Raw genomic sequence first — 22,500 nt, 5'->3', positions numbered from 1 at the left:
CCCAAAGGTGTTTGTTTTTGTTTTTGCGGTACGCGGGCCTCCCACTGCTGTGGCCTCTCCCGTTGCGGAGCACAGGCTCCGGACGCGCAGGCTCAGCGGCCATGGCTCATGGGCCCAGCCGCTCCGCGGCATGTGGGATCTTCCCGGACCAGGGCACAAACCCATGTCCTCTGCATTGGCAGGCGGACTCTCAACCACTGCGCCACCAGGGAAGCCCCCCAAAGGTGTTTAAGACCCAGCTTCAAAACTTCGAGTCTTCCCAGGGACTCAAAATAAGATTTAAAGAATTAAAAACAAGATACATTCAAATATAAAATGGACATGTACCAAAGATTTTATTCTTTAATTAATGAGGGAAGAACTAAGATGGTAAGGCTGATTAAAAGAACATTGTAGGGGTCTGGGTGAGTGAGTTAGAGAGAGGAGAGGGAAATAGGTGTAAAAGGGCAAGGTGAGGGATTCTTATGGTGATGGAATTGTTCTGCATCTTGACCATGTCAGCATCAGTATCCTGATTTGTGACAGGGTACTATAGTTTTGCAAGAAGAAGAGAGAAAATTTTTCCTCTCTCCCTCTTAGGTTCAATCCTTGGGGCGTGTGAGTTAAACTCACAAACGACAGATTAGGAAGAAAAAAGACATGTTTATTCATGTATGTATGTGGGAGTTCACAGAAAAATGTGACTCAAAGTGGCAGTTAGAATTTGGGGCTTATGTACCATCTTAATAGGCAAGAGTATGGGGAGAAAGGGTACTGATGGGAAAATAGATGACTTTTAGGAAAGATAAATAGGTCCTCAAGAGAATAGATGGGAGATACGATAGTTTTGTGACAATGTGTGTTTAGGTGATTTCTTATCCTGGTGATATCTGGTGATAGGAACCAATCTTCCCTGGTCATAAAACTTACAGAGGAGGGGATTTATGACCATTGAATTCTTTTGAGGGACTCGGCTTTTAGGCGAATAAGGGGAGTTCAGAGGGAAAAAAAACCTCTTCACAGTGATATTTTCTGGATCCCTTCACAGACATCCTCTTGAACCTGTTTACAGTTAAATATAGTCAGCCCTCTGTATCTGAGTGTTCCACATCCACAGATTCAACAAACCACAGACCAAAATATTTGGAAAAAAAATTCCAGAAAGTTCCAAAAGGCAAGACTCGAATTTGCCACTCACTGGCAGCTATTTCCATAGCATTTACATTGTACTAGGTATTATAAGTAATCTGGAGATGATTTAAAGAATATGGGAGGATATGCGTAAGTTATATGCAAATACTACACCATTTTATATAAAGAAATTGAGCATCTGAGGATTTTCGTATCCTTGGGGGTCCTGGAACCAGTCTCCCACCAATACAGAGGGACGACTGTATCTACACCCAGTATATACACACACACTTGGATTCCCTGTAATTCCAGCCTCCAGGACTGCCCACCTCCTCTCTTTGCCTAGTTATTATACGGCTACCCCTGGCCACCAAGATGTCCAACACTCCCCTCCCACCTCCATTCACCCAACCCCTGGGTTCTCACCCTATTATCTTCACTCACAGGTAACCCTCCTCATTTGAGGTATATCTGGAGGGGGGGGCTGGAGACCAGTAGTCCTTCTCACCAAAGACACCTTGGGTGCTCAAGAAAGAAAAACAAACATTTTCGTCTTCACTTTGTCTCTCAAAAAGAAGGTAACACCAAGCCAGCAAGATATCATGCATTGCTCAGCTTCCACAGGGAAGATTATCTACGCAAAAATCATTCCCTCATTCTGCCCCCTCCCTCCCACCCTCCCCCCTCCACGTTGTTTTCAGGAAAACCCAATGAGCTCTCTGTCTTGCCCCACAGGACCCTGGCATCCTCTTCCCTTCTTCCCAGACTTGCCCATGCACGGTTGACTCTACCAGACATCCATGTCCATGCCGGCCCCTTAGCCTCTGGGGCAGAGCAACAAAGGGCTAGTCTTGAAATCGAAGAGAATCTGTTAGAGATATAATGTGTGCAGTAACCACTGCCTCTATTTTCATTAGAACACTCTTAATCCGGAGTGAGGACGCTATCCCTGTGGACAGCTTTTCTGAATAAGCATACCGTCTCCATCTTGTTTCTGAGATTAAAACTGCCTTTTTATTGGAAAAAGGGTGATTCCAGGAGAGGTTTCTTCCTCCAGCACCACTGATACCCAAAAGGTCCCAGTTACCCCTCATCTGACTCCCTTAGACTTTGGAAGGAGGAGAGGGCTCAAGGGCTGGCCTCCTGCTCGTGAGTCCTGAGCCATGGGACCGGGTTTTGCATACGCAGGGGTACAGCATCCTCCCTAGATTTTGCTCAGGGCCTGGTAAACAGTAGGTACTCACTAAAGAATGAATATTTACATTTAACTGACTTGTGCCCAATCCATTTCTGGATTCTCTTCCCCACTCAAGTCTCTCAGCATCTACCTTCTATGTGGTTCCCCCCAAAATAAACGACCACTGTCTTGTGGAGGGTCTATTACTGGTACAGGGAAACAAGACTATGTTCATTATCTTGATTATGAGGATGGCGAAGGAGAGGAAGAGTTTTCCTCAACCGTTTTAGGGTCCCGGGCAGGGTCTAAACTTTTAACTGACAAAGACCGGAGAAAAGCATACAAATTTATTTAATGTAAGTTTTATGTCACATGCGAGCCTTCCTAAGGAAATGAAGACCTGAAGAAACAGTTCCATCCAAGTGTTTTTATGCTGTCCACTCTTCACCCCTTAGACTTTGGAAGGAGGAGAGGGCTCAAGGGAAGGAAAAGTGGACAGTTGGGGGGGGCGGAATATGATAGGTCACATGGTATGAACTAAGTATAGTAACTGCGGGAAACTTAGCGAGGCCTGTGTGTTAGGATTCTTCTCAGCAACACTTTGTCTTTGGTGATAAGGATGCTCCTTTACTGCAGTATAGGGAGTGCACCCTCACCTGAGTGTTTATGATCTGTTTCAGGGCAGAAGGGTGCTTGCGCTATTTTCTTCAACTCCTTCAGCTTAAAATATCCAACGTGCCAGGGTGTCCTATTTTAGGATAGCATGTCCTGTTCTGTTTTTGTTTTTGTTTTCTCATTCAACTTTGTTTTGATGGGCCTCAAAATTCTGTGACAGATTTTTGGTCAAGTTATTTCCATTAAAAAGTACTGATATTAAAACTAATAACTTAAAACTGCAACACACACCCCCCAGAAAAATGACCCACAAAACATTCTCCTTTCCTTCTGAAGTTTCTAGAAAACACTGTTATCATAACCAGTCTTTTACTATTAAACTTTAATGGCAATTGAGACAAACACTTTTGAGACCTTTCTTCCACCGCTGATTAAGCCTGGGACAGCAGGTTTGGGGATAATATTAATTTAGCCTTCTGAGCTTTCTGGGCAGGCTTGGGGATAGGTTCAGAGGGGGATACATATGAAACTTATCAATTTGAACACTTTAAACAGATGCAGATTATTGTATGTCAGTTTTACCTGAGGAAAGCTCAGGTAAAAAAGGGAGGTTTGTTTTTTTTTTTTTATAAAAAGAAGGGTGTTTGTGGGGGAATTCCCCGGCAGTCCAGTCGTTAGGACTCTGTGCTTCCAGGGGAGCTAAGATCCTGCATGCTGCGTGGGCACAGCCAAAACAAAAGGGCGGGCAGGTTGCGTTCATTAGCCACCCTCACAGGAGCCAACCACTTTGATTATACCCTTTTAAATATTGTTCCTCAACCGCCATTATAGCTTTCTTACCTTTTGGTATTAAATATTTTTACTTTTATGAATATAGTAGACGTTATACATTTTCTCTTTCCATTTTTATTTGACATAATAAAATTTGCCAAATTTACTGAGAAAGTGTAATTTTCTTTTTTTTTTAAATAAATTTATATATTTTTGGCTGCATTGGGTCTTTGTTGCTGCACGCAGGCTTGTTGCGGCGTGCAGGCTTCTCATTGCGGTGGCTTCTCTTGTTGCGGAGCACAGGCTCTAGGTGCGCGGGCTTCAGTAGTTGTGGTGCTCGGGCTCAGTAGTTGTGGCTTATGGGCTCTAGAGCACAGGCTCAGTAGTTGTGGCACACGGGCTTAGTTGCTCCGCAGCATGTGGGATCTTCCCAGACCAGGGATCGAACCCGTGTCCCCTGCATTGGCAGGCAGATTCTTTTATTATTATTATTATTTTTTTTTTTTGCGATACGCGGGCCTCTCACTGTTGTGGCCTCTCCCGTTGCGGAGCACAGGCTCCGGACGCGCAGGCTCAGCGGCCATGGCCCACGGGCCCAGCCGCTCCGCGGCATGTGGGATCTTCCCGGACCGGGGCACGAACCCGCGTCCCCTGCATCAGCAGGCGGACTCTCAACCACTGTGCCACCAGGAAAGCCCCAGCTGAGTGTTTTCAAGAAGCTGCTTTCTAGTCTTCATCTTGAGCTGAAATCTCCAGCCCGACTTTATCCTTCTAAGCTCATACTGGCTTGGACCCCAGTTTAAGGGATTTACTGGCAAAATTCTAGAGAAATGGGATCCCAGAGGCTGGGAATGGGATAAGATTTTGGGAGTTAGTGGGGAAAAGGGTCCAGAAAGGAAGGTGGGATTTGGGGCATTGTAATTCTGTAGAGGTCCAGGCTAAAAGTCCAAGGCTGCTTAATCAAGATCCTTAGGAGGTCAGGGGAAATGTTTTACTGAAGCAGAAGCATGGAGCTTTCAAAGCAACCAGTTGGGCTTAGGGAATTTAAAAGTAAAGCATTTCATTTGTCCTTCCTAGATAACTGAGGCTAGGGAATAAAAAGTCATAGCAGCCCTTCCTCTGCCTTCAAGATTTTGTGGATCCAGGTGGGTGGTACTAATGGTGTAGTCTCCTGGATCAATATTTTATCCCTCTCAGATGGCACAGCTGCAGGTACCTGGGGCCTTCTGAAGACAATGCTTCCATCCATAAGAGTGGCTCACAGTGGGATTTCAGACACTACATCAGGCCAGTGGTACTGATATTACTGGATAGGACAGCGAATAGCCTACCGCTTTTTTTACGCTGTCCAATATTTCAGCCGCTCACCACGTGTCTACTGAGCACGGCTAGTGCTAGCGGCTAGTCCAGAATGAGTGGTGCCCTACATGTAAAACACACCTCAGATTTTAAAGACTTACTGAGAAAAAAAAGCGTGTTAAATAGCTCATCAATGTTTTTATATTGATCACATGTTGAAATGATATTTTAGATATATTGAGTTTAAAATGTTATTAAGAATAAACTCCCTTGCTTCTTTTTACTTTTTAAAAAGTGTCTACCAGGAAATTTAAAAATATACCTGTGGCTTGTGTCACATGTCTACTGGACAGTGCTGACCTACTCTGTCATTCGCCTTCCCACACAATTCCAGAGAGGCGGCAACTCCCTAGGCTGTCATCACTCCCACCTCTCTTGACAGGAGTTTGCTTTTGAATGGCAACTCCTTTCTTCTGGTGCTCATTCATGGGATAGATGTCTCTTATCCCCAGGTAGTAGTTACTCTATTCACGGTCCCTGAAATCAATGAAGTGGGGCCACCGTACAGGACTGGGGAATTAGGAGACTTGCAATTTAGTCCCAGTGTTGCCACTGTTGGGTAGCAGAGTATGCCACCCCAAAATATGCTACTTCGGCATAAAGATTGTTTGAGCTCAAGGCAATTGAGAAGAAGCAGATACAAGAAAAACTCTGCCCTCCCACTGTTTGCCTAAAACCAGGACATAAATCTGTAGAGATGTCCTCCTCTCTTCTCTACTAGGAAGAATGGAAGTTAATCACGGGGGATGACTCTAGACCTTTATCATCCCAGAGGTGGCACCAGAGGAACTGACATGATAAATTTCACTAACTAGCCCTTATCTTCTATTAGTTCCCACATATATTTACCTTCCCCAATTTTGCCATGCCTAGAAATTCAAGAAGTCTTTTTTTCTCTGTCTTGTCACGCCTCTGTAAATTTATTATTCTTTGGTTAAGATGCAACATAAGCCCGGTTCTAGCCACCCCTTTGAGTTACTCATCACTGAGGTTTCTCTCGAGTGATGTGTTAATAAACTGCTCATTTCCTCTTGTGAATCTATCTTTTGTCAGTCTAATTTACAAAGCCACAGCCAATGAACCTACTAAGATGGGTAGAGGAAGAGGAGAATATTTCCTCCCTGACATCACTGACTTCCTGTGGGACCAGGGCAACTCCCTTAACCTCCCTGGACCCTCCCTTCCTCACTTTCTGAATGACACAGCCTGAGTGAGATCAACACAAAAATCCCTTCCAGGGCTTCCCTGGTGGCGCAGTGGTTGAGAGTCCGCCTGCCGATGCAGGGGACGCGGGTTCGTGCCCCGGTCCGGGAAGATCCCACGTGCCGCGGAGCGGCTGGGCCCGTGAGCCATGGCCGCTGAACCTGGGCGTCCGGAGCCTGTGCTCTGCAACGGGAGAGGCCGCAGCAGTGAGAGGCCCGCGTACCGCAAAAATAGAAAAAAAAAAAAAAAATCCCTTCCAGCTCTATCTGCTTGAGGATGTACGAAGATAAAGGGGCTTTTATTATATTGTTATTGTTATTTGGTGACCTTGTAGCTTTTGTTTAGAAAAGCAACCACAGCAGGTGCACCAGGCCTGACTCTCTCGCCCTGGTCCAGAATTGTGACTTCTAAGCTTGCTGCATTTCATCCAGGAGAAGTATTGATAGTTCCTGCCACCGTGTCTTTGTCTACATTATTCCTTCTCTATCAACATTAATTCACCCAGCTTATATTGAGTGCCTCATACGTGCCAGGTACTGGGATACAAAGATGAGGACACTCGGGTCTGCTTGAGCACTCATCTTTCCGTGGGATGTGACCCATCCATCCACAGACAACTGTAATCCAAAGTGGATAATTTAGTGAGTGATCTGCACTTGGGTAATAGGGCAGAGAAACAAAGCATGGGCTCGGGGGTGGGAAAGTTTCCTGGAGGAAGGACCGCCTGTGCTGGGTCTTGTGGGGTAGGTGGGAATCTGCCAGCTGAAGAGATGTGGGAGAAAGAAGGCATTCCAGGCGGTGGTAACAGCTTGAGCAAACACAGAGAAGCAAGGCGCAGCTTGGCGTGGGATGGAATTACAAATCGGCTAGTCGTTGGAGCTTAAAACTCAGTAGTGGGAGAGGAAGCTGGAGAGGTGGGTGGGAGGCTGCACCCCAGGGCTGCACTAAGAATTCCTTAGGGCATCTAGGTCCCTTTCCTCTTCATTTTCTTGGCTTCCTCCCTTCCGTTTTCCTGGTTTAGGAAAGGTGCTAATTCCTCTTTGGAGCCTCTTTTGGACTCCAGCTTCTGTCCTCCTGCCAAATCCCACCCATGCCCCCCTAATGTCATCAGGGGTGATTCACCTGTAGGTTCTGGAATGCTGGCCGCTTCCAAAATGAGCCAGGAAAGGAGTTCTGAGTGGCTGGGAACAGTCCCCTGCTTTGAGATTTGGAGCAGGGGGCATCCTTGCTGTTCTGGTAGCTCCATTCACCGTTGCTTCCTTTGGACTTGTAAGTTATTCTAGCAAACCCCAGCTGCTCTGCAGTGAAATGTTCCAAATAATTAGTATTTTTGCAGGAATTACCTTTTTAAAGTATATGTGCCTTAAAAGATTGGTTACCGTGCAAGTGTTTTTGACTGCCTTTTGTAGCCCACTTTCTCCCCCAGTAGGACCCATGTATAATTTTAGGTAAAAGTAGAAAGGAAGGTATGATTCTATAATCATAGTCTAGTTTTAGCAATACAGCTCCTTCAGAGAATCTCAACCTCTCTGAAGCCCTCCTGGGCGCAAAGAGCTCAGACATTGAATTCCGGCAGGATTTGGGCAGGATCCTCACAGAATCTGGCAGGTGACTGTCTCAGGCCTGAGTCATGTTCCACTGCTTGGAAAAGTGGAGCTGTGGACAGATCTGCTGATGTTGAAAGTGTAAGACAGGTGGGGTGCAACTACCATAATCACTCAGACGTTATTAGTCCACGATTATTCCATTTTCTGTAGCAATTCACCTCCCTTCTGTTTCCTCTCACCTGAGATACTGCTGTGCCGGCTGCCAAGGCCTCAATATGTCCAGAAACCACAAAACCATCAATATTCACAGAAACAGGCTGGTGGTCCCCACCCCCCTTGGTGGTTTCCCATGATGGCAAAGGAAATGACCTGACAGTCATTCTCAATGACCATAGATTGACCTTCAGTTTCCTTGTTATATTATCATTATTATTTCCTTTGCTTAAGAGAAGGGAAAAGGACCTATTATGTACAGTGGGTCCTCAGTATTTGTGGGTTCCACATCCATGGAGTCAACCAACTGGGGACCAAAAATATTCAAGGAAAAAAAATTCCAGAAAGCTCCAAAAAGCAAAACTTGAATTTGCTGTGTGCCAGCAGCCTATTCACTTAACATTTATATTGTATTAGGTATTCTAAGTAATCAAGAGATGATTTAAAGTATAAGGGAGGGTCTGGGTTAAGTCCTGTAGGGGAGGAAAATAACTTTTTCTCTACCCTCCTAGGTTCTGTAGCTAAAGCCCTGGAAATCAAACTGACAAAAGACAATTTAACAAGAGAAAAACAGAGTTTAGTAATGCATGCAGCATGAATATACATGGGAGAAACTCAGTGATGAGTAACTCAAAGGGATGGTTAGAACTTGGTTAGAACTTTGAATTCCCTGGCGGTCCAGTGGTTAGGACTCAGTGCTTTCACTGCTAGGGCCTGGGTTCGATCCCTGGTCAGGGAACTAAGATCCTACAAGCTCCATGGCAGGACCAAAAAGAAAGGAAAAAACAAAAAAGAACTTGGAGCTTATCTGGCATCTTAACAAAGAACAACAAATCTGTAGAGAAGGGATAAGACGAAAGAAAAGGCGTTTAGGCTTTTCAGGGTGGCAAACTGTGGGAAGGTAAATATATCAGAGGAAACTAACAGAAGACGAGTGTATTTTATTTAGTAAGGTTTGGTTTCGTAGATTCCTCTTGATGCCGTGTCTGGCCTGAGTCTAGAGTTGTCTCTGGTGATTGAGTCCAATATGGGTCCTCCTCTTCCTGGCATGGAAGAGGGAGACAACTTTACAAATGAAAATTAATATCCTGCTTTTAGCCCGGTGGGGGAAGGCAGATGGCTTTTTTTTCTGCATCTGCTGCTTTGTAATTGCCTCCAGCACAAAATGATCCTTATGCCAAAGTGGCATGTTTTGGGTGGCGTATTCTGGTCCCCTTCATTGCTGACTCCACCAGCTAAGTGACCTTCATCAGTTTACCCAGCCTCTTGAAGCCTCGGAGAGGCTTATAAAATGTGTTCAATAAGAGAGTATTTTCTTCTTCACAGAGCTGTGATGAGGATTAAATGGAATATAGCACATAAACTCTTTTTTTAATGTGCAAGTATTTATTTTAAGTAGTCCTAATTGAAGGTTCTTATTTTGGGAGAACAGCAAGGCATTTTATTCACTTTTTCCATTCTTTTTTTTTCTTTTTTTATGAAGTATACAGCAAAGTATTCAGTTATGTGTGTGTGTGTGTGTGTGTGTGTGTGTGTATATTCTTTTTCAGATTCTTTTCCATTATAGCTTATCACAAGAACACTCTTTCCATTCTTTAAAGGCTTCCACTGGTTTTGGCAAATTCACAATTTTTTTTGGCTGCGTTGCTCGGCTTAGAGGCTCTTAGTTCCCTGACGAGGGACTGAACCCTGGGCCCTCAGCTGTGGAGTCCTAACCACTGGACCGCCAGGGAATTCCCAGCAAATTCCCATTATCCTCATGACTAAGTTTCAGAGTAATTCCTGGCATGTCAGCAGATTCATCATCAATCCACTTTGTATCTTTCTGTATTATTGAAGCAAATAGCACTCTGCAACTTGCATAAACAGGGCAAAGGTTGAGGAGGCTCTGGCCAGCTTCTTCCAAGTGGTTGGAGCCTTGCATTAGGCCGGTCAAAGTCCAAATATGTGTCCAGTCTCATGGGTTAAAGTCTTATAGGACTGAAGCCACAAAATGCCACTTCAGAAGTGTAATAGTTATCAAAAACCGAAAAGCCACTTGGAAGATATTTTCTGTAGCGCTTCTTCACTTTGCCTTCGCAGAGTGAGATATAAAATCACTGCCATACCTGGCAAAGCTGCATATCCCCACACCATCTGTCAGAGAGGCCTGTCCAGGGGCTTCCCTGGTGGCGCAGTGGTTAAGAATCCGCCTGCCAAGGCAGGAGACACGAGTCCGAGCCCTGGTCTGGAAAGTTCCCACATGCTGCGAAGCAGCTAGGCCTGCGAGCCACAACTACTGAGCCCACGCACCACAACTACTGAAGCCCGCGTGCCTAGAGCGCATGCTTCACAACAAGAGAAGCCACCGCAATGAGAAACCCGCGCACCTCAATGAAGAGTAGCCCCCGCTGGCCACAACTAGAGAAAGCCCATGCACAGCAACAAAGACCCAGCACAACCAAAAATAAAATAAAATAAATACATTTAAAAGAAAAAAAAGCAGCCTGTCCAAAGACAAAATTCCAGCAGTCTCTTGGGTAAAAATCAATCAATTGTTACCTCCACAGCACAGAAGGCATCTTCAGGTCCCTTCTCTTTTAAGAACTTCAGGATGTGTCCTGCATGACTTGTAGGTTTTGTGTGTTCTTATTGACTCTAAAGGAACACCTCATTTCAGAGATAGGAACTGGTTCTAGGAGCTTTACTGTCAAGCCGTAGAAAAATGCTTTACTGGGCTTCCCTGGTGGCACAGTGGTTGAAAGTCCGCCTGCTGATGCAGGGGACGCAGGTTCGTGCCCCGGTCCGGGAAGATCCCACATGCCGCGGAGCGGCTGGGCACGTGAGCCATGGCCGCTGAGCCTGTGCGTCCGGAGCCTGTGCTCCTCAGCGGGAGAGGCCACAGCAGTGAGAGGCCCATGTACCACAAAAAAAAAAAAAGAAAAATGCTTTACAGTAGCCCTTGAGCTATTTAATATATTCTTCAGTGATAATTCCGGTGTTTCCTAGAGATCCAATGCACTGTAAATAAATACTGCATATCTCAGGAGATGGTATCTTTCTGTAAGGGTCACTGGAAAAACTCTTGAAAGTCTTGGGGAGCCTCAGGATGGGAGGTGATCCAATCTGATTGCAAATGCAAAGTAATAGGTCCAAAGAGATCACTGTCTGGCGAGAAGTCTTCTTGCATCAAATGCTGTTACACCAGCATCTAACTTCTACTACTGTGACACAAATGCTGGGCTCTTTGAGATGAGAGCTGTTTTTAGTGTCTGTTCAGAGTGCTGTACTGTTTGCCTCTTTAGGGAGGAAGGCTCACACTGAAGTTTTTACCTTTCAAGGACAGGCATGTCTGGGCCTGGTTGGAAAACAATTGTGTGGGGTGTCTTCACCTCTCACCCTCGGCATCAACCACAGCCTGTCTCCCGTGGCAGCCCCCGAGCCTGTGAACATAAACTCTTAGAACAGAGCCTAACATAGTTTGTTATTCTGAGGGGAAGGATGGTGCAGAAGGTAAGAGCATGGACTTTGGAGCCATGTTGCCTGGCCTTGAATCTCAGCTCTGTCACTGTGTGATGTTGGGTATATTACTTAACCTCTCTGGTCCTCAGTTTCTTCACCTATAAAGTAGAAAGTATACTTCATAGGGTGTTAAGTTATTTTTAAAAATGAATGTATGTAAAGCACTTCAAACGGGACCAGGAGTACAGGACACATTGTGTAAGTTTTAGCCACTCGCGTTATCCTAGGCTCAGGGAAGGGAAAGTAAGCCAGCAGCAGTGACAGGCTGACAGATCTTCTCTGGCTGAAATCAGTGGTTAGGATGAAGCCCCCTGCTGTGAGTCAGGATCCCTAAATGTATTCCCACCCACTGTGCAGGATGACCTTGAGCCGTCCCTCTATCTCCCTGGTCTCGTTTCCCCTTCTGTAAAGTGTGACGGCTGGATGTGGAGGTCTCAGAGGTGCGGCCCTCGCATTCAGCGAGTGAGACAGTAGCAGAGGCATGGACTAAAATGACAAAGCAGACATCCAGGGTGATCTCTTGGAGCACCTGAAAGGTGGACCAGTAAGCAGGAATACTGCTGGCCTGGGGGCAGCCACCCATTCACACTGCAGGGGAAGGTTGGGTGCTCAGGTGTGGGACCTAATTTCTGCTTGGATTGGAAGAAATGAGAAACCGCCTCCTCTCCCATCACCTGCCCACCCCAAACTCCTTGCCAGCATGCAGCAGTGTGGCACCGACCACTTCTTCTTGATCTAACACTCTAGTTTACTGCAGAAGTATAAAATATTCATGCTGAGAAAGGCCTGGGAAGCTTCAGGAAATGCTTCCCAAGGTTTATCTGTGCCAGGGGCTGGAATTCAGGGAGAAAATGAACTGCCTCTCCCTCCTGGGAGCAATGCTGCGAGGAGCAGGACACGGCTCTCGAGAGGACATGATGCCTCCAGAGGGCAGTGATCAGTGGTTCTCCAAAGGAGGGGCTTGGGGAAACCCGACGGAGGGTCACAGAGAGGGGCTGTGGCCCCTGGGAGAGGGGTCTTCTGAGCCCACATATCCATGCTGACCCCGAGGATCCAGGAGATGAGAGGGAGGTCTCGGCTGCCTCCGAAGGGATTAACCTGCCAGCTGACCGAGGAGGAGGCGAGGATTAAGGGTCAGGGCTCACCAGCTTTCTTTGCTGGTGACCCCTTTGGGGACGGGTCTTGAGCCAGGCCTTCCTAGGAGCAACCCTGTGGAATGGAATCTAGTTCATGACTTTTACAACATGCCAAGGACAGGGCCAGGAGCTGGATATAAAACGCAAACGAAAATGCAGCCCCTGCCCTTTCCTCCGTTGAAAACATGGACCCAGACTATTGAAATACAGATTAGCTCAGTGGTGAAAGACAACAAACCACACCAAACTAAAACATGCAGCTAGGGAGGAACATCCACATGGAGGAACGCCAAGCAACTGTTGGAAAACGAGGCACTCCCTCATGTACTCATCTGCAGAGATGTACAAGGACCATGAAGTGGAAAAAGCACTGGACACAACAGTTTGTAGAGCAGTGTCCCATCACGTAAAACCAAAAAAATATGCATGTGGTGTGTGTGTGTGTGTGCGCACATGCACGTACTTGCCTATGCATACAATATTTCTTGGAAAAATACTCAAGAAAATTCAAATGTCTATCTCTGGGATGGCATTAGGCTGGTGAGGGAAGAGGAGAAGTATTACTTTTCACTTGTACCCTTTTTCATTGCTTGGATATTTTAATTATATACATATTATCTTAGTCTGTTTGAGCTGCTATAAGAGAACACCCTAGACTGGATGGCTTATAAACAACAGAAATTTATTTCCCACCATCCTGGAGGCCGGGAAGTCCAAGACAAAGGCACCAGCAGATTTGGCGTCTGCTGAAAGCCTGCTTCCTGGTTCATAAATGACTGTCTTCTCGGTGTGCCTTCACATGGCAGAAGGGGGAAGGCAGCCCCCTGTGATCTCTTTTATTAAGGGCACTAATCCCATTCATGAAGGCTCCACCCTCATGACATAATTACCTCCTAAAGACCTCACCTCCTAATGCCATCACACTGGAGGTTAGGATTTCTACATGGGAATTTTGAGGGGACACATTCAGTCTATAACACATGTATTACTTTAATAATTTAAAAATAGTTTAAAAAGTTAAAGGAATGTAAAATACAATCATAGAAATATACAGAGAGCACATTTTGGGGGTGCAGAAGTGGGATGTAGAGGAAGTACGAAGCTTTAGAAGAATTTTTCTATGAAATTGAAGGGGTTGGGTGAGAGCTTAAGGTGATGTTGAAGAGGTCGGGCAGGCAATGAAGTTTTAAGAAGTCAGGGGAGGGGAGATGGAATAGGTAACCAACCCCATCAAGTAAAAGAATTCTTGAAGGCCCCTAAAGCCACAACTGAATGAGGGCAGCAGATATTTGTAGAAGCATCAATATGCTGGGTTACAGTTAGAGTCATAGGTAAGGACCTGGAATGCTAGGGCTTTTCCCTTTAATCCTTACAACAGCCCTTAGAGATAGGTAGCACTTTTTTTTTTTTTTTTTTTTAACAGATGAGAAAACTGAGGCACAGATAAGTAATTTGCCAGTGGGTGGTAAAACTGAGTACCCCACTCAAATATGACTTCAAAACACGTTGTTAAAAAAAAAAAAAAAAACACGTGCTTTTCCCAAAAAGCTCTACAGAGATGCATTGGAACCCTTCCTCTGGCCATGTATATGCACAAATCCCCAATAAACAGTGACCTAGCCTCTGCTTCACCACCAGCACTACATGTTCAGGCAGAAGTTCTGATGCACAGAGAATTCTTCCTAATATCTCTTCTGACACCTGTGCTGCTGTCCTTTCCTTTCTTGCCTTAATTCTACCTTCCGAAGCAGCTGCCCTTCAGTATGAAAGATACCCATTGTAACCTGCCTGTATCTTCTCCAGAAAAATATCTCTACTTCTTTAAAATTTTGATAATTATTTTATATATTATATATTATTTTAATTTTCAAATGCTTCATCATCCTGGTCTCTCATACACAGTGTTCAACATACAACAAGATACTATTAGACATTCAAAGAAGGAAAATGTGAACCATAATTCAGAGAAAAATCAGTCAATAGAAATAAACCTCGAGGTGACAGAGATGATGGAATTATTAAATGTACAAACCAAGGGTCCAATCAGGAGACAGAAAGCACAGAGTCATTTGAACAGAAAATGTTTCATGTAAAGAATTATTAACTATAACAGGAGAGTAACTATAAAGGAAAAGACGTTGGGTAGCACTCTAAAGAATACCCTGAGGCCGAGGGAGAAGGACCAAGGAAGAAACAACTTAGGAGGGAGATCTCTTCCCAAGAGAGAGATCCAGACCTAATTTCAACCCACTCAACGGTAGAAAAGTTCTCTGGGTTGCCCAGGTCAGAGCTGGTCTACAGTTGGTGGGAAAGTAGAAAACACTTGCTTCTAGGGTAGAAGTGGGCCAAAGTTTGACGGGTGGGGATGCAGAGGGAGTCAAGGCATCAGGAGCCAACTTAGCAGCAGGGCAGTGTGAGGCCTGGGTTGTATGGTGTCCATGTCAAGAGGGCCATGGGAAGCAACCACCTGGGGTACAGGGCTGAGGCTAGTAGGTGGGTGCACAAGGGAGTTGGGGTGCTGGGAGCCAGTTGCCGGTAGGGTGGCCTCAGGCCTGGGATTCATGTTGTCCACATCAGGAAGACTGTAGTGAGGAGTTACTTGGCTGGGGCCAGTCCTGCAAGCTTGCCGAGGAACTGTGTGCTTTGGACATGAGGTTGGCAGACATGCAACAAGAGCAAACAAACAAAAACAGAAGCACTGGAACCAGGAGAAAACTCCCTCCTCCTGCAAAGTCCCTCCAGCTTCCTCTACTGGAGGAATTGATTTTTGACAAAGGATCCAAAGAAATTCAATAAGGAAAGGAAACTTTTTCAACATATTGTACTGAAACAACTTGATAAATATATGGGGGAGAATAAATTTACCACCACACACAAAAATTAATTTGAGCTGGTTTATGGTCCTAAAAAGAAAAGGTTAAAATACGAAGCTTCGGGCTTCCCTGGTGGCGCAGTGGTTGAGAGTCCGCCTGCCGATGCAGGGGACACGGGTTCGTGCCCCGGTCTGGGAAGATCACACATGCCGCGGAGCAGCTGGGCCCGTGAGCCATGGCCGCTGAGCCTGCGCGTCCAGAGCCTGTGCTTCGCAACGGGAGAGGCCACAACAGTGAGAGGCCCGCGTAATGCAAAAAAAAAAAAAAAAAAAAAAAAAAAAAAAATACGAAGCTTCAAGAAGAAAGCATAGGAGGACTTCCCTGGTGGAGCAGTGGTTAAGAATCCACCTGCCAATGCAGGGAACACAGCTTCGAGCCCTGGTCCGGGAAGATCCCACATGCCGCGGAGCAACTAAGCCCGTGCGCCACAACTACTGAGCCCGCATGCCACAACTACTGAAGCCCACGCCCTAGAGCCCATGCTGTGCAACAAGAGAAGCCACTGCAATGGGAAGCCCGCGCACTGCAGCGAAGAGTAACCCCCGCTCGCCCCAACTAGAGAAAGCCCGCGCGCAGCAACAAAGACCCAATGCAGCCAATAAATAAATAAATAAACAAATAAATTTATAAAAGAAAGAAGAAAGCACAGCAGAAACTCTTCATGATCTTGAGCTAGGCAAAGATTTTTTAGACTGGACTCAGAAAGCAATAACCATAAAGATTGATAAATTGGACTTCATCAAAATTTAAAACACCTGTTTATCAGAAGACACCATTAAGAAAATGAAAAGGCGGAACTTCCCTGGTGGTCCAGTGGTTAGTACTCTGAGCTCCCAATGCAGGGAGTGCGGGTTCAATTAATGGTCGAGGAATTAGGACTCCGCGTGCCACACAGCACAGCCAGAAAACAAAAAAAGAAAAGAAAATGAAAAGGCAAGCCATGGGCTAGGATATGTCTAGATCCTACTCTATGTTTGTAACTCATATTCCGCAAAGGATTTGTATCCAGATTATATAAAAATGTACACATCAATTAAAAAACAATAAACAAAAAAAAAAAAAAAAAAAAACAATAAACAGTGAAAGAACTTGAACTAACACTTCACAAAGAGAGATATACAAATGGCCATAAGCACATGAAAAGCTACGTTGCATCACTAATCATCAGAGAAATGCAAATTAAAACCAAATGATGTCTATCATTTCACCACTAGAATGACTAAAACTTAAAAGACTGACAGTAACACTTGTTAGCAAAGATGTAGAGCAACTGGAATTCTCATAACTGCTCATGGGAATGTAAAATGGTATAACCACTTTGGAAAACAGCTTGGAAGTTTCTCATACAGTTAAACATATACCTACTCTATGATCCAACAATTCCACTCCTAGGGATTTACCCAAGATAAATGAAATTTATTTATTTGTTTATTTATTTATTTAGCTGCGCCAGGTCTTAGTTGCGGCACGTGGGATCTTCATTGCCGCATGTGGGATCTTCATTGTGACATGTGGGATCTTTAGTTGCAGCATGTGGGCTCTTAGTTGCAGCATACAGGATCTAGTTCCCTGACCAGGGATTGAACCCAGGCCCCCTGCTTTGGGAGCACGGAGTCTTAACTACTGAACCACCAGGGAAGTCCTTATTTATCCAGATTTGTGACCAAATGTTCATAGCTACTTTATTCCTATGAGCTAAAATCTGGAAACAACCAGCTGTCCTCCAACAGATAAACATTAAAAAAAACAACAACTGTGGCATGTCCATAAAATGGAATATTATTTAACATTAAAAAGGAATAAAATGTTAATTCAAGCGACAACATGGATAAATCTCAAATATTATGTTGAGTAAAAGAAGTTAGAGACAAAAGAGAACATATTGCATGATTCCATTTCTATGAAAGTCTAAAAGAGGCAAAACTAAGCCAGATGATTGAAATCATATCAGTAATTACCTGGAGGGAGTGGTCATAGATTGACCACAAAGAGGCAGGGAATAACTTTCCAGGGTGATAAAGTTCTCTACCTTGATTGGGGTAGTGATGACATGGGACTATGCATTTATCAAAATTCAATGAGTTATATACTTTAAATGCCCATTTCATTTGTAAATTATACCAGAATAAATTTGATTTTATAAAGAGATTTATTGAGCATCTACTAGATGCCAGGTTTGTGGACTGTGAAGAAAGAGTGAACATAAAATAAGTTTTATAGAAAAAAAAAGAATGAACAAAGGGGAAGTAGTTGAAGATATACAAGAAAAGGAATAACAGAGAGGGTCCTTAAGGAGAAAGAGGGAAACTTAGAGCCCAGCTGGCTGTGGTCAGCATGGTGGACACTGAGACACAAGAAGGAGGACAATGGAAGGAAGAACTGGTGAGAAACAAGTGGAAGGACTGTGAGGCCATGCCATTGTCCCAGCTGAGCCTGGGAATCTCAAATCTCTGATCTCCCCAAGGGTAGGATTTCTCCAGCATTGCTGGGTAACCTAGTGGAAGGGGCAGGGAGACGGTACAAATTTGGGGGTGTTTAAGAGCACGTGGCATGGAAGGGGAAAATGATAAGAGTTGGAGGCATTAAGTAGTTGAAATGATACCCAGGGGCTAAGCTGGGAGGGGAAGGAAGTGAAGCCAGGAGGGGAGCAGTTGGAGAAAATTGAAGACTTGAGGGGCAGGTGGAACAGGTAAGAGGGCTAGAGGCAGTAGGTCAGGGTCAGGCTGGGACTGGAGCTGACGATTTCTGGTCTGCTCCTTTCCTACAGAAAAAACACTTAGGATTTCTTTGGCACTCATCATTTCAGTGAATTCCGCACTTTTATTGAAAACCTATTGTATAGTAGTCCAAACTGTCATGAAAAGGAAGGTGTGTGTAGGTTGTCTCCACCTAGTAGAAGACACATTCTCCTGAGGCTGTGTTCCTACAGAGCTCTCTGTCTGCCCACCTCGGTAGCAGCCGCACACTGTATTTTTAAATGGAGAGCGTAAATATCTGTCCAACAGTAAATTCCTCATACCCTTTAGCTAGCAATTTCACTTCTAAGAATTTATTCTTACTGGTGTGCCTGTACACGCAAAGGCTATTTGTTTTAATGCCATTTGTAACGCCATTTGCAACTGTAGGAGGAATAAGGTCACCAGGAGGCTGGTTAGATGAACAAGAGTACTTCCATGTAATGAAATACCATTGCATCCATTACAAGAAAAAGAAAGTTCTTTCAGTATCAATATGAACTGGTTTCAAATATGTATTGTTTAAAGTGAAAAGGAAAATAAGGTACTGAACAGTGCGTATGATGTTTTATCATTTGTGTAAAAATAAAAGCACATGTACATCTAGAAACTGGACACAAGTCACTCCTGGAATAATTCTGCAGCTTAAGGATGGGAGGAGGACTTACTTTTTACTGTACACCCTTTGTTCCTTTATGATTTTGTGGTATTTTACCTTTAGAATTTTGAGCATAAGAGAGAAAGAGAGATTGAGAAATGGAGAGAGAGAGAGAGGGAGAGAGAGGGGGGACAGGGAGAGAAATGAGAATATGAATGAATTACTTGTTAGTGTCTGGAGGACAGAGGGAAAGCTCAACATAAAAATGAAGCCCTAATGATGGACTTTTAGGACTTGACGGCCCAGGGCCCCTCAGTAGTCACTGTGCTGCCGACCTTTCAAGCACCCCCCCAGCTCCAAACAACTGCACTTCAGAGGGCCAGCCTCCGGAAATGGGATCCACCGCTTACCTCTGTACAGACACCTCTCCATTACTAAGCTACCTGGCAACCTCACCTGCCCAGAGCACAGCTAAGAAACAGAACATTTTTTTAAATGTCTCTGAAGTGTCACCATAGATGTCACTAAAGCTCATACATTTTGTTGATCCTCACTTAGAGCCCATTTCCCTTTGTAGGGACCCACTCAGCCCCCCAGAGTTGGCTGAGGGGAAGGCAGAAACATCTGTGTGTATATATATATCTCTCCTCAAAGAAGTGCAGGTCATTTGCCACTTCACATGACTGGATGTCATGAGGGCATCTGGAGTTATCCCACAGCTCAGCCACTGGTGTCTGTAATCAAGGCCCTTGTTTTAGCACAAAGAGATAAATTCTTGTTGGGGTTCTCCGATGGAGAAGACAGACAAGAGCAGTGCATGTCAGGAAGATTTCTACATAAACCTTTTAAAACTCTCTGAGGGTTAAAGGGATAGACTCCATCACCTAGACATCTTGGCTTTTACAGAATGACTCATTCCCCCAAGGTTTCACTTCAGAGCAATGGGAGGGGCAGGGGGAAGGTATGTTCAATGTTTAGAAGATTATAAAATCACAGAATTCAAATAGACAAAGGAAAAGCAGCAGCAGCTTGTCTCCGTGGGGCTCTTGAATGAGCTCATTAGGGGAGGAGTCTGTCCTGCCCAAGAGGCAGAGGGGCTCAAAAACAGGGTCCAAATTCTTGCTCTGCAAAAACCTCTAGATAAACACAGTCACTTAACTCTCTGAGCCTCTGTTTTATCTTCTGTACAATGGGAATAACAATCTCTAAGCTCCCAGTATTACCAAATCATTGTGATGATTTAATTCAACTCAACTCATTTCAACAAGCATCTGTTGAGAATCTACTACATGCTCTGGCTGCTGCTAGGTAAGCCCTGTAGGGAACAGAAAAATGAATAAAACATAGTCTTTAACTTCAAAGAGCTTGTGATCTGGCAGGTCCAAATTAACTAACATATGGTGTGAGATAACAGAAAATATATGTTGGTCTCTGTTCCCCATTTTTGACACAGAGCTCCCGAAACTCTTGTAATTTCCTGAGTGATAGCAGTGAACTGTGTTCTAATGAGGAGACCCTGCTGGGTGGACTCCTACATGGCTCCTGGATGGAAGGACCAAACCATTATTAGAAGCTTGGAATTTTCAGCCCTGCCTCCCATTCTCTTCAGAAGGGGGAAGGGCTGAAAATGGAGTTATTGGTGGATCATTCGGGTGTGATGAAACCTCCATAAAGATCCCAACTGTATGGTATTTGGATCACTTCCGGGTTGGTGAACCCATGCAGATTGGGGAAGAGAGATGAACCTGGAGAGGGCATGGAAGCTCCACATCTTTTCCCTGTATCTTGCATTATTCATCTCTTCCATGTGTCTGTTCCTGAGTTATATTCTTTCATAATAAACCAGTAATCTAGTAAGTAAAATGCTTCTCTGAGTTCTGTAAGCCTCTCTAGCAAATTATTAAACCCAAGGAGAGGGTCGTGGAACCTCTGATTTATAGCCAGTCAGTCAGATGTACAGGTAACAACTGATGTCCGAAGTCCAAGGAGGTGGTCATTGGAACCTCCAATCTATAGCCAGTCGGTCAGTAACACTGGTGATGATCTGGGCATGGGGGTGGGGAGTGAGGGGGGGCAGTCTTGTGGGCCTGTGGGATCTGATGCCATCTCTAGGTAGATAGTGTCAGAATTGAAGTTGAATTGTAGGACATGCAGGTGGTGTCTCAAGAACTGCTTGTTGGTGTGGAAAGACACCCCTCTCCACACATCGAAAATTGGGTCCCGGAACATAATTTACATAGGAAAGTGCTTCAGAAAGGAAACCCTCGTTCACAAAAGAGAAGTGTCAATACTTTTTCTGGAAGCTTGGAGTTTGTGGTGACACTCTTAGTAAAGGAGCAGCATAGCATAAAACCAAGTTTAGCAAACAGAGGCCTGGGGGCAGCACCCTGTCCAAGCTCCACCACCCAAGAATCCATCTTTCTTGTAAACCTTTCCAGGGAAGAGATGCAAGTCCACCCTCCAAACCAAGAGACCACTTGGTCCTGCTGATCTATCCTCTTAAAGCCTCCGGAATCAGCCCCCTGGCAAAACTGGTGTCCTGCTCACAAGTTGTTCCTATGGATAAGGTCTTAGTGGAACACAGCTATGCCCATTCATATTGTCTGTGGCGGCTGCTTCACACTTTTAACAGCAGGACTGAGTAGTTGGTAAGAGACTGTATGGCGCAAAGAGCCAAAACCATTTTCTCTCTGGCCCTTTACAGTGTGGAAATAAACAAGAGTTAGCCACTATCACCTGTGGTTGGCAGAGACATAAAGGCAGGATGGGAAAAGTTTATGGCGGAAAAGGTACAGGCTTCAGGTGTGTCCTGACTGGAGGCTGCTGGCCTGGGGAAGCTGAAGATGAGAGGCTAGAAGCCGGGGGACCTATGTGACTACTTAGAGGCCCATATTGGCTTCCTCTGCTTGGTCCTAAGTTGGAAGCAGGGACAAAAATTAGGGAAACTGTCAGTTATTAATCAAATCCTAGTTGTTTGGGGCCAGTTGTTGCCAGGGTTATTTTTTGGCTCCCTGAGCTGGTGGCTATGACAGATGATGGTCTGACGTCCTGCAAGGCTTAAAGATAGCAAGCTGGCTTCCAGGGCTGGTTACTGTAGATAATGGATTGGTTTCCTGGACTGAATGCTGTAAATTATGTGTCTGGGTCCTATTTTTATACAGGGTCTGTCCATTTGCCATTTGTATATTCAGTCTCTCAACAGAAGTTTGCTTATTCCAGTGGTGATCATTTTGTAATGTACAAAGATATCAAATCACTATGTTGTATACCTGAAACTAATATAATTTTGTAAGTCAATTATGCTTCAATAAAAATAAATATATATTTATATATCTTAAAGTTTGCCTATTCCACTATTTACGGTGAAGTGTTTTTTTATTTTATTTTATTTTTTCATTTTAACATCTTTATTGGCGTATAATTGCTTTACAATGGTATGTTAGTTTCAGCTTCACAACAAAATGAATCAGTTATATATATACATATGTTCCCATATCTCTTCCTGCTTGCGTCTCCCTCCCTCCCACCCTCCCTATCCCACCCCTCCAGGCGGTCACAAAGCACCTAGCTGATCTCCCTGTGCTATGCGGCTGCTTCCCACTAGCTATCTACCTTATGTTTGGTAGTGTATATACGTCCATGCCTCTCTCTCGCTTTTGCTG

The 22,500-nt window shown here is 44.7% G+C and overlaps 1 pseudogene; it reads right to left on the bottom strand.

Annotated features, from left to right (window-relative positions):
• Nucleotides 1-9,410: 9,410 nt before the first annotated feature.
• LOC117199497 (archaemetzincin-2-like) lies at nucleotides 9,411-12,079 on the bottom strand (annotated as a pseudogene).
• Nucleotides 12,080-22,500: the final 10,421 nt, after the last annotated feature.

Source organism: Orcinus orca, chromosome 13, assembly GCF_937001465.1.
Source record: "Orcinus orca chromosome 13, mOrcOrc1.1, whole genome shotgun sequence".
Taxonomy (NCBI): Eukaryota; Metazoa; Chordata; class Mammalia; order Artiodactyla; family Delphinidae; genus Orcinus; species Orcinus orca.
This window is presented reverse-complemented; position numbering and strand designations above follow the sequence as displayed.